The sequence below is a fragment of the Tenrec ecaudatus genome, chromosome 7 (genome assembly GCF_050624435.1).
Source record: "Tenrec ecaudatus isolate mTenEca1 chromosome 7, mTenEca1.hap1, whole genome shotgun sequence".
Classification (NCBI taxonomy): Eukaryota; Metazoa; Chordata; class Mammalia; order Afrosoricida; family Tenrecidae; genus Tenrec; species Tenrec ecaudatus.
This window is the reverse complement of record NC_134536.1, coordinates 39038017-39051115: the sequence shown is the minus strand read 5'-3', so window position 1 is coordinate 39051115 and position 13099 is coordinate 39038017. Positions and strand designations below refer to the sequence as shown.

Sequence of the window (13099 nt, the reverse complement as noted above, 5' to 3'; positions counted from 1 at the left end):
GCAGTGACTGAGATTTTTAATTTTCCTTCCCCATAATAGTAATGGAAACAGATTGCCGGACCTTTCTTCCATTGCACTGCTCAGCATATTTGACCCACCCCAGCTTTTTAGTTAGTAGTGAAGTGCAAACCATTTATGCCACATACAAACCTTTCTTTAGTAAGAAAAGATTTTTATGATTTTCATATTGAGAAAAAAATTCTACTGACAAATGATTCTAAATAAACTAGTAAGTTGCCAATAAGTAAAATGTTCTCTATATAACTAGTTGTTTCTCAAATTATTTGTCAGCCCTGCTTCAAATGCTTCCAGGATATAACATTCAACAATCTTTTTCTAATTCTGATCACATCACCAGGGAAAACCTGAAAGAAGCCAGAGCCTCCTTTCTACATTGTACTATCTTGGAATGAATGAGTGAATGAGTGAATGAGTGAGAGAGAGAGAGAGTGAGAGAGAGAGAGAGAGAGAACAAGAACACGAGTACAGGGCAGGGAGGAAGGGACCACTCATAGTCCCTAGGCACACTCCTCTGGCCACATCTCAGGATACAGCCAGTTGGGTACAACCACCACCATCAACATCAGAAAAGGTCCAACTACATGTGTTGACCTTGCCAAATCCCTAGCTCAATGTCATCCTTCGTTTCCCCACATCTGGGAATACTCTCCTGGTTCATGTCATTCCTACACCAGTAAACTGATCCATCCTACTCAGCTCAGTATCACCCTGCTTTGCTATATCATCCACAACCACCAGCAGTACCACAAGAGTATGCCTGGTATGTGATGGGATAGAAAGAAACGAGATGGCACTAACAAGAATATACCTTCAAAAAAAGAAATCCAGCATACCAATATTTAAATACCAGACTTCATAATCTTATTTTTATTTAAGATAATCACCTTAATGATTCAATAATCTAATAAATATCGAATATCCCAATGGTACAATATCTTTGTCACAGATAATGAGAAATATTATATCATTCTTTAAGACTTATACTAGGGAAATGTGAAAATTTTGTGATTTTCTCCAACCTGCATGCTTTCATCTGATAAGTTAAGACAGGACTAAATAGTCATATCCTTCCAAAGAGTGTTAAATTCTAAGAAAAGCAAATGAGAAATGACTTTGAAAATAGTCCTGAGATAACAAGTTTTGGGATATGCAGTTCTGTATCACATTAATTTGGGACCTAAAGGGACCCTAAAAATTGAGACAACCTCTATTTTCCAGACACTAGAAAATCTAAGAAACTTTAAACAATTGTTTTATTATTACATGCTGAGAGAAGGAAGTTATCTATCTTCCTGACAAAAAAATATCTACCAGATATTTCCATTTGCAGCAAGATGTTAAATCAACTATGCAGGAGCCCTAGGGGAACAAATTTTCCCTTCAGAATTGTCTCCAAGGGAGCTCATTTTCCCAAATGTACATTTTCCCCTTGGCATCTTCTTTTCCTAATGTACATGCACACCAACTTCCCTCCGAACTAACAATCCCTTACGCCATGAGGGCATCAACCATATAAAAATGTAAAACAGAGGCTCAGTTTCTTAAGTATTTCTATATAGGCCAAAGATTACAAATAAATTCTGTTCCTAAATCTACCCTGGAGTAGAATTTAGACTCAGTGAAAGTGGAACAGTTAGCTACTGATGTTCATCTTAGTACATAGTACATTAAAGAAACACTGCCAGACAAAAGTGAAATATCTTTAACATAATACAGGAACAAGAATAATGTTGATAGGCTCATAAAGCAGTGTTCGTTTGTTATTATAGACCATTATACGTTATCTTGGATTTTTCACACAATAGGCTTGGGGTATGGGGGATTGGTTCATAACTACAGATTGTATATAAACTAAGGCCTGTTTTTTACTACTCAAATTGGAATTGAAACCTCCAAAGTGCAAATAAAAAAAGGAAAAGAAAGGCATCAGCTGAGGCTATCAGAACTGTTGAATACAAAGCTGATGGCTGGAAATATAGCCCCCCTCCCCACTGCCCCTAAAGTCCCAATTTTTTAAAATATATGAAAAAAAAACAAACAAGCACATACTAATGGCAAAAAAAAAAAAGAAGAAACCCACTATTACTTTATCCTTTTGGAATCCCTCAAATAGAATCTGTAATGTTTACACAGAATTTTCAGGCTATATCTACGTAAGCAAAATATAAACCTGTCTTCCCGAAAGCCAGCCAACCCAAACACTTAAAATTCAAATACGCACCATAGCTCAGCCAGCTATGAGACTGGTGTATCACTGGCCATCAGCACTCTCTGACTGCCTAACTTTTGCTGCCTAACAGCCCTGTGACAGAAAGAATCCACAGACATGCATGCCTTTTGAACTAGGAAAGTGGCATTACAAATAGCATAAATGCCACTAGATCTTACTTGGTCAACACAAAGCATACCAAGAAAAACACCCACTCACATTTGCCAGTAATGATTCTCCGGGTAACCATAAATTTCCTCAACACTCACACCTGGAGCCCAGGTCTGTGCCCTGAACAATCCAAGGACACCTGGATTAGGATAAACCACTTAAGTAAGAATGCTGACAATTTAGTTCCTAGTGCTTATGTCGCAAGTGGCCCAGCAGTGGGGTAGGAAGTAATTCAACTGATACAGGAACTCAAAGGTATACATGATTCTCTTTAGGAAAAATAACTCTCAAATTGTATTACTCTTTGCACTGAACTCAATGGAAACAGATGGCATAAAATTCCTGCCTGGAAAGTATGTTGTTAGTCGCTATCAAGTCAATTTTCAACACATAGCAACCCCAAGTGAAAGATAAAATCCTCCCTTACTTGACGGTAAACTTCACAGAAGCAGCCTGCGACCTCTTTCTCCCGCAGAGATGCTGGGTAGATTCACATTGCCAACCTGTCAGCTGGCAGCCGCCAAGTGCTTAACCACTGCTCCACCATGTAGCCTATACCCATGACCCATTACTACATAAATATAAAGATATAAATGGACTAATACTCAACAAAACTGAAAACACACTCTTACAACACAAGAAACCTTCTACACAAGGACATCGAAATCCCACAATTAACTTAAGGGGGGAAGGGAGCATACTTGTGTGTGCAAACAAATATACTTGGTCTACAGAGTGGTGCTGCCGATTTCCTGTGCAGCTACTGGAGCCCGTCTCTTTTTGCATCACATCTATGTCCTGACGGTCTTGAATAATGAGCAAAATGGGGGCAGAAGGACCCCCTTCGATGCCTACACTCTAAGGCAAAGAACTTTGAACACATTGATCAAATGGGATTTCTTACAGAACTCTGATCAAGCTTCTTGGTACAACAATGGAGAACGAGTTCAGCATTATTAAGAAACAAACAACATCCAGGAAAAGAACTCTTTAGTTCTTCCTACTTCATCTAGCCACTTAAGCTAGTTTCCATCCTATTGCTCCAGCTCCTAAGCTGTCATCTCTAGCAGAGTCCCCACCCACCCCAGTCATCTGAAAAACTCTGGACAAGAGTCAAAAGTATAGTCAAACTTGCCAAATGACACTCAGATTTAGTCACTACCCTAATATTTGGCAATTTATCCTACTTATTTCTTGATCTTTTCCCATTCTCTCTCCCTTTTCTTCCCCTACCTACAAAGAGATACTAGCAATTAGATTATTGCCTTTTCTGCCCACTCCCTAAGCCTCAGATTTTCAACTCTAAACTTTCTCCATCCCACTCCAAGGTCTGCTTCAATTATTCCCCCAAGATAAAGCCAAGAAATGCACAAAATTGTTAGCAAGTCTTGAAGATGCATAATTTAATATGCTAAAGTCTTCTTGTGGAAGGATTTTCCCAAGGGGAAAAAAAACTATTTTCGATCATTTGTTTTCAGTCACCCTTCCCATCTGGCCAAAGTCACCTGAACTAACTTTATACAGGTTCCTCTTATTTACTATAGGTAAATTCAGCCTACAGCCCCCTTTAAAGGACGAAGGTTACATGGTACCCACCCCCACCCCCTGGGCAATTAAAAACTGTTGTACTATATGCCATACACCAAGACAAAGTGTCCAAAACAAAGTCACTGTCATCAAGTCCATTCGAATGCACAGTGAACCTTTAAGGACAGGGCAGAACTGCCCCCGGGGGTTTCCAAGACTAACTCTCTGAGAAGTAGAACACTTCATCTGTCTCAGAGCAGTGGTTTCCAGCTGCCAAACTTGTTAACAGCCCAAAGTCCATTACAGCACCAAGGCATCTGCTTTTGAAACCCGCCCACGGCACACCACCCCAGGTTGTTCCAGTGCCTCCCAAGAGGGTGGCATTGCCCACACAGGAGAGAGCGCTGTTTTGGATGGAAATCAAACATAGAGGAGTATGAGTTTGAATTGAGTACCAGTGTGTTGTCTTATTCCATGATACTGCCTCAAAAGAGACAGGAACTATTGTAATTATTGCTAGAGGTTATCAAGTCAGTTCTGACTCAGTGACCTTATGTAGACAGAAAAAAACAAGCTTATATAAACAAAGCAAACCCATCCTGTGCCATTTTTACAATGGAAGGTATGTTTGAGTCCACTGCTGCGGCCACTGGGTCAATCCATCTCATTGAGAGTCGTCCTTCTTATTCCTCACAATATACTTTACACTAACTATAATGTCCTTCTCCAGGGGACTAGTCTATGTCCACAGTACATGAGACACAGTCTCACCACTAACTTTTCTAAAGGACATTTTAGTTTTACTTATTTCCCAGATTTGTCTTTCTTGCAGCTCACAATATAATCAAGATTCTTCACCAATACCATCATTCCAATGCATTAACTTTTCCTATTTTCCCTTTTTGTTCTCCATTTTTTATACACATAGAAGGTTATGAAGTGACTAAAAATACTGTGGTTTGGGTGAGGCACATTCTAGTTCTTGAAATAACACATTTGCTTTTTAGGATTTTAAAGAGCGTTTAAGCAGCAGACTGACCCTATAGAATCTATCTGAAACTAATGTCTAGCAAATTGTGCTAGATTTGCTTCTTTGATGATGTATTCTAGATCAGCAGCACCCACAGACAATCAACTCAGGAAAAGTAGAGCCTGTATTCCCAAAGTTGCTGCAAACACATTGTTTTATTTTTCAATGCGTTGGAGCAATAATAAATACTGAGAATCTACAAGGCCCTTGGGCTAGGACTATGGAGATGAAAAAGTAACCAGAAAGAAGGGCAGGCCACAGGCTCGTTTTAAAGAAGTGATTATAACAAAACCTAGGAAAGTTAACAATAATTAAAAATTCAAGTTCCATGACACAAATAGAAAAAATGTAAAATATGAGAGTGGTCAACTGCAAGGGAAAGATAAAGCTAAGAATTTCTGTGAAAATCCAGGAAAATAAGGGAAATACATTCTAGAATAAAGAAACTGGGCATATGAAATGATAATTACTCTTTGGCAAATCATTTAAAAATGGTTTTAAAGGGATTTATTGGTTTTAACATGGCAAGGGGGAAAAATTTAAATATTTTTATACTAAATGGAAAACATTTCTGATCTCTATTCCTTTCTCATATAACCCCAAAATAGTACCAATTCAGTCATGCATATTTTTTTAACTTCTCCAAAGCACCTGGGGCCAAATTAATTTAACTGAACAGCTGTGTTCCAGGGGTTTCCACCTTTAACTTCCTTGATATTCAATTACACTTAGATGGATTTAATCCTCTAGATCATATACCCTTATTTATTCCAGAAGACGACAGCATTGCAGTCTCCTCAGTACACAAAGTACACCAAGCAGAATGGCACATGGAAAGAATACTGGAATGTGCGAGCCGGGTTCCCATTCCAGTAGGCAGCAGCAAGGCATTTAACTTTACCATGTTTTCTTATCTATAAAATGAAGAAGGGAGACTAATGATCGCTTAAAGGATCTTAATCCTAAGATTTTTTAAAAAAGCAGTTCACATGACAAACAGTACACAATTTTTTAAGGTTGAAAAAAAAAGACATCAAAACAAAAACCACAATACCAGGAGCTAGAGGCCAGGGGATATGCAGTGCGATTACTTAGGGTACTAAATTTCAGTTTAGTGGATTAAAAAAAAAAGTTTGGAAATAGTGAACATGGGTGCATAAATGGTGAATGCAAAAATTAAACTGGCATGTTATAATTTATGCTTTTTATGCCAAATTTTACTGGGGGAGTGCAGCGGAACAACAAGGGAATGGAGTGGCAAGGTCCCCAGGGAATGCTAAAAGTGGACTTAGAGGCCAGGGCATGGTGCCCCAACAGACTGGACAGGAAAACACTCCTAAAGGCCAACAAATGATCCTTGAACTAACTACAAGCTTTTCTTCTTGGTGTGTTTTGTTTTGTTCTTTGTCAGTGATTTGTTTTTGTAGTTTTATTGTCTGGTTGTATACTGTTGCTTTGTTTTCCTCTGTCTTGTTTTCATGCATATTATTGTCTCCACAGGTCTGTCTGAATAGGACAGGCTGGATGAACTATCTGGAGGAAAAACAACAGGACCGACAGTTCCGGGGCAACTTGAGGGGGGGGGGGGCAGGGGAGTAAGGAAGTGGTGTTAACAAACACAGGGACAAGGGAACAACATGGGACCCAAAATGGTAGTGAGGAGGGAGTGGCAGGCTTGGTAGGGAATGACCAAGGGTAAGGTTACGTAAAGAAGACGTACAGCTGTAGCCCAGGTGGGGATGGAGCATGGTAGTGGAGCAGAAGGAAAGTCGAGGGAGATGGAGGAAAGAAGAACTAGGTGTCAAGGGGCATTTATGGAGGTCTAGACAAAGACACGTACATGCAAATATATATATATATAAGGATGGGGAAATAGATCTATGTGTCTATATTTATAGGTTTAGTATTAAGGTGGCAGAAGGACCTTGGGCCTCTACTCAAGCACCCCCTCAGTGCATGAATACTTTCTTTTATTAAATTGGCACTCTACGATGCTCACCCTCCTGACACAACTGCTGAAGCCAAAGCGAGTGAACAAGTAAATGTGGTAAAGAAAGCTGACGGTGCCCGGCTATCAAAAGAGAGAGTGTCTGGGGTCTTAAAGGCTTGAAGATAAACAAGCAGCCATCCAGCTCAGAAGCAACAAAGCCCACACTGAAGAACACACCTGCCTGTGTGATCACGTGGTCCCGAAGGGATCAGTTATCAGCCATCAAAGAACAAAAAATCATATCATTGGCTGCACACCTCCATGATACTATCGCCGAAGACAAACGGGTGCATAAGTAAATGTGGAGAAGAAAGCTGATGGTGCCTGGCTATCGAAAGAGATAGTGTCTGGGGTCTTAACGGCTTGAAGGTGAACAAGCGGCCATCTAGCTCAGAAGCAATAAAGTCCACATGAAAGAAGCACACGAGCCTGTGCTATCACGAGGTGCCAAAGGGACCAGGTATAAGGCATCATGCAAATATAAATATATATATATACACATACACACACACACAAACATAGTGAATGAAGGGGGAAGTGCAGAGTGGAGACCCAAGGCCGATTTGTCGGCCACTGAAGATCCCCTCATAGAGGGGTTTAGGAGAGGAGATGGGTCAGTTAGGGTGCGATGTAGTACCGATGAAGAACATAACTTTCCCCCAGATCCTGGATGCTTCCTCCCGCCATCTACCATGATCCGAATTCTACCTTGCAGGACTGGATAGAGCAGAGGTTGTACACTGGTGCATATGGGAGCTGGAGGCACAGGGAATCCAGGGTGGATGATACCTTCAGGACCAGGGGTGTGAGGGGCGATGCTGGAAGAGTGGAGGGTGAGTGGGTTGGAAAGGGAGAACTGATTACAAGGATCCACATGTGACCTCCTCCCTGGGAGACGGATGGCAGAGAAGGGGGGGAAGGGAGACTCCGGATAGGGCAAGATATGACAAAATAACAATCTATAAATTACCAAGGGCTCATGGGAGTGGGAGTTGGGAGGGAGGGGGAAAAAAAGAGGACCTGATGCAAAGGGCTTAAGTAGAGAGCAAATGCTTTGAAAATGATTAGGGCAAAGAATGTATGGATGTGCTTTATACAATTGATGTATGTATATGTATGGATTGTGATAAGAGTTGTATGAGCCCCTAATAAAATGTAAAAAAAAAAATTAGTTAAAAGGTTCACTATCGTGAATCCAAGCTTAACACGTTAAATCACACACTTGAACCTCTACACGTTCTCTGAGAAGCACCGTGGTCCTCAGTCTGGTTTTCCCACAGCTACTTTTCTCATCTGATCTGAAATCCTCTCCTTTGTTCCACTCCTCCCCGACCAAAAGCTCTAGGGACTAATTGTAGCCACACACAGGCAGATCCCAGGTTAAATGCCAAGGCCTGTTCCTAAGTGTGTCTTTAAGTCAAATTTGCAAGTAAATTTCTACCGGTGCATCTGGTTCTTAGGTATGGGCTAAGCATTGCATAGCTGACCTCAAAGTCAGTGTCAAATCCACCAAGCACTCCAACGGCGAAAGATGAAACCGTGTGCTCCCATAAAGATGTATAGCCTTGGAAACAGTACATAAGAGTCACCGTGCGTTGGATTGGATTCCATGGCACTGAGCTTGGTTTGGGTTAAGAGAGCTGTGGCTTAGCAATTGGGTTGCTCACCAAAAAGTTGGTGGTTCAAAGCTACCAGTCACTCCAAGGGAGAAAGATGAGACTGCATGCTCCCATACAGATTTACAGTCAGAATCAACTTGATGCCAATGGGTTGGATTTGGTTTCAGTGCAAGAAAGGAGCTCTGGTGGTATGTTGGGCTGTTACTGCCAGGTTGGTGGATCAAACCTACTAGCTACTGGGGTGGGCATGGAGAGCCTGTTTGCTCCCCCTAAAGATTAACCATCTTGGAACCCCCTGAAATGCTGTTCTGCTCTGTTTTATAGGGTCACTATTAGTCAGGATTGACTCTGTAGTATAGTACATATAGAGCGCTTAATAGGATGTTGTTGCTGATTTCACTTCTTGAGATGGACTGTGTTAATATATGTATTTTTTTTAAACAAAACAAAAAATCCTTCCAGACAACTTGGAGTTAAAAAAAAGAGGCGGAAAAGTAAAACTGAAACGGAGTTAAAAGTCTTTTCTGACAAACAAGTTCACTTCAAACAAAAAAGGATTGATTCTGTAGCAGTGAGCTAGTGCAAGAAGGGCCCTGGTAGTGTGGTGGTTAAAGCCATTTGCTGCTAACACAGAGTTAGACAGAACCCACCCACAGCTCTGGAGGTGAGATTTACCACTGTAGAAACCCTATGGGAGCAATTCCACTCTTCTGCAGGGTCACTGAGTCAGAACTGACTCTAGGGCAGTAGGTTTTGATTTGGTTTCCTGCTAAGAGAAAAGGTTCACAGCCTGTCCAATTGCTGGTGTTTAAAAGTTGTACTTGTAGCAAGTGAAGGTGATTGTGATGAACATGTTCTTGCCAGCTGGGGTTGATACAATCATTTCCATGTGATGGCAAGTTTAACATAACATTTTTAAAGGGTAACTAAGAGCTGTCCAAAAGCCAAAGGTTCATATCCCAGGGATTGTCTGTAACCTGAAACTGGAATTCCTGGGACTGTGTAGAGTTCAAAAACCATTTCAAAAAGCAGTCATTTCCCAACCTCGCACATATACACACCCAGCGCTGGATTTCATACAAAATCTCACAGTAGTGCCTAAGCGGATTTCTCTTCTCTTTGTCAAGCAAAGACAGGCCATACTGGAAAAATAAAGAGAATGGTTTGGCACTTGCAGAGGTGATGTCACTGGCTCCAAACTGGCCCTGGAATGCAGCTTGCAACTTGAATTCCCTTAGCCCACCCAATGTGGTTTAACTTAAAACAGTCTTTCTTGACCCTTAATAAACCTCAGCCACACTTGCCTGTGCTCTACCCTCTGCACTAGCAACTTTGCGGCTTTCAACTTTTTGCAGAACACAGCATCAAACAGTGTCAAGGACCATCCTCGGAAGACCAGACTAGAATCACTACGCTAAACTTTTCTTTAATACCTGACAGGAGAAGAATTCAATCTGCATGCCTATGTACATTGCCCAATTCATGACAGCTCTGTGTTCCAAGAGTCTGAGTGGAGTGACTGGCTTGGTCATACATACTCAGAACACTGGACCAAGTGAAGGCATGGTTGGGTAGGGTAGGCACAAAGCGGGGAGACAGACGGGGAAAGCAAAGTGGAACTGGAGATGCGAACCTCAATCTTCAGTATGTAAAATGAGGCTACAGATTTATAAAACCTGACATTCCACAAATAAAATGTTTTGTGCTTTCAACATTCAATAAATGTTATTCATTGCTATTATTTCTGCCATACAAATAAGGATGCATTAACTATCCTAGCCTACCAAAACTCAAAGACAAAACTCAGTCAACGCAAATTTGTAGCACACCCTACAGGATGCTGTGATCTGTAGGATGTAGTACAGTTGCCCCACACGGTTTCCAATGCTATAATCTTCAGCAAAGCAGAACTGTCACACTTGTTTTCTGCAGAGGTACTGGTGGATCCCAGTTGCCATAACCAGTGCACTACCGGTGTACCTTACCCTACCAAAGGTCCAATTAGTCTATAAAGTCCAATTACCTGAAAAACCACCAATTTCAAAAACATTTCTAAGGGGAAACCAAAGAATTCCAAATAAAGCACATTTGCTCCCTAAAGGAATGACATCCTCTATTCTTGCTAGTCAGCCCAGTGAAGAGTCCCTCCCCAATACAAAAGCTTTGTTAAATGTTGATCAAGTCCCCCATGTTCACAATGGAAAGATAGAGAGGGAAATCCCAAATGCATTTTCTCTGTTGTTACTTACTTGAAAGGTAACACTCTCAGCCAAATCACTCTCAGGTGTCAATGCTATTTTTTTTATTTTAAAAATGAAATCTGAACTGAAAAAGTTGCTAGAGCTCATAATTTCCTACCCTGTTAGGGTTTGATTCATGGTCCCCAAAATGTGTGCTATAAACCCTGCTATACCTGTGGTCATAATGAGCCTGTGCTATTATGCATCTTAAATAGTCTCTCTCGGGATAACAAAGAGCAGGTTAAGTACAGCAACAAACAAGCAGAGGTGGGTAAGACCGGATGATCGCCAAGGAAGGGCAGTTCCCTAAAACCAGTGCCCTGACTTCTAGTTCCTCAACTGTGAAGAAATAAATCTTGATTTGTTAAAAAGCATCGTCTTGGGGGATTTCTGTTATAGCAGCACTAGAAATCAAGACATAAGCTATCTTTCCCTAAATCTTTCACAGGGTTTTAATACCCTCATGTTGTTATTAGGTGCCCAGAAGTCAATTCTCATTCTGACTCACAGCAACCCTACATCCAAAAAGAACACAACTGCCCAGTCTTGCGTCATACGCAAACTGTTGTGTTTGCGTCCACTGTTGCAGCCACTATGTCAATCCTTCCTTTTTTCCCCCATCCTCTTCCTTTTTTCCCCCATCCTCTACACCAAGCATGATGTTCTTTTCCAGGGATTTATCTTTCTGGATAACAAGTCCAAGGTACGAGTCTCGCCATCCTTGCCTCTAAGGAGCATGCTAGCTGTACTTCTTCCAAGACAGATTCTTTTAAGACAGACCTATGTGGTCCTTCTAACAATCTATGGTACAGTGAATATTCCTCACTATCTTCATAATTCAAATGCACTGATTTTTCTTCATTTGCTTTATTGTCTGATTGTCATAAGAATATGCGGTAATTAAAAAACCATGGCTTGAGTCAGGTGCACCTCAGTCTTCAACATCCTTGCTTGTTAACACTTTAAGAGATCTTATGCAGTAGATATGCCCAATATAATACATCAGAATACCCTCATAATCCTCTTAAAATTTGGTTAGCTTTCCATTATCTATTGCTGATTGTTCTGCAATCTGCCCATAACTGTTCAGTTCTACCCTAAAACCCAAAATGCATCAAAGGTCCGCTCTCAATTGCTGACCAGCTTTCCCCAAAAATCACATGATCTCAAGAGAAGATCCACTATGCTTCCTGACATTTTCCCAATATACCTCTCTCAGTCTGGCACTGAAGAAGAGAGCTGGGCTTAGGCTGGAATGTTCAAAGGTTTTACTGGTTGGTACAGAGAGCCTTTAAATGCTGAATCTTAAACATTCACATATAACACATTTCAGATCTAACTTGTTTCTAATTATCTATACTTCCCCTTCTCTGTTAAGTCACAAAATACAGAACTGTGTGTACATGTGTGTATGTGTACATGCATGCACACACACTTTTTTAAAAAAATTATTTTATTGGGGGCTCATACAACTCATCACAATCCATACACACATCCATTGTGTCAAGTACTTTTGTACATCTGTTTACCTCATCATTCTCAAAACACTTTCTTTCCACTTAAGCCCTCGGTATCAGCTCATTTTTCCCCTCCCTTCCCGCTCCCCCCTCCCAAACACACTTTCCTATTTAAAGGAAATCTCCACTGCCTGTCCTTCACACCATTTCACTTACCTATTCCTATATCCTTCAGCAATGGTTTCAAAGTGTTCTGGCTGTAACTTGTAAGTAAACCTTGGAGTTATGGTGGGTTCAGACTACAGCAACAGTGATTGTCACAGTAACTCACGGGGCTCGAATTGGTATTTCTCAATGTCTATTAAATGCGTGTCACCATTATGCAAATGTTTGAAATACTTCGAGAATAATCAAAATGTGATAGAGACACAGCAGGAACACATGCTGTTGGGAAGATGGTTTCAGTAGTCTTGCTTGATGCAGGGTTGTCGCAATCCTTCCATTTGAAAAGTAATAGTACTATAAACAACAACAAACAATATCTGAAGCATAATAAAACAAGGTGCACCTATACGGTTTTAATGGAAGCCGTTTCCAAATGACTGTGTGACCCACTCTACTTAGGATCAGCCCATTGTCAACTTTACACTCTCACCTGATTGTAGTTCTGATATAAGTACGGAGTTCTTGTGACTTGTTCAGTAATCACTCTCATGAGGAGATCACTTAAGTTATGCGTGATCTCCTTCAAAGTGTGATGAAGAAATCAGATGGTGCCCAGCTATTAGAAAACAATAACATCTGGGGTCTTAAAGGCCTGTCTCAAAACAAGCAG

At 40.9% G+C, this 13099-nt stretch overlaps 1 protein-coding gene across 15 annotated transcripts in view; it reads right to left on the bottom strand.

Moving 5' to 3' along the window:
• Positions 1-13099, bottom strand: part of EPB41L2 (erythrocyte membrane protein band 4.1 like 2) — a 235315-nt gene that overhangs the window by 156523 nt on the left and 65693 nt on the right. Inside the window, exon 1 of one of the 15 annotated variants that reach the window (XM_075554547.1) lies at positions 2243-2264. The exons of the other annotated variants lie outside the window; for them this stretch is intronic. The gene's annotated coding sequence lies outside the window, so the exon portion shown is untranslated. Of the gene's footprint in view, positions 1-2242; positions 2265-13099 lie in introns of those variants that run through there. 15 annotated transcript variants of the gene reach the window in all.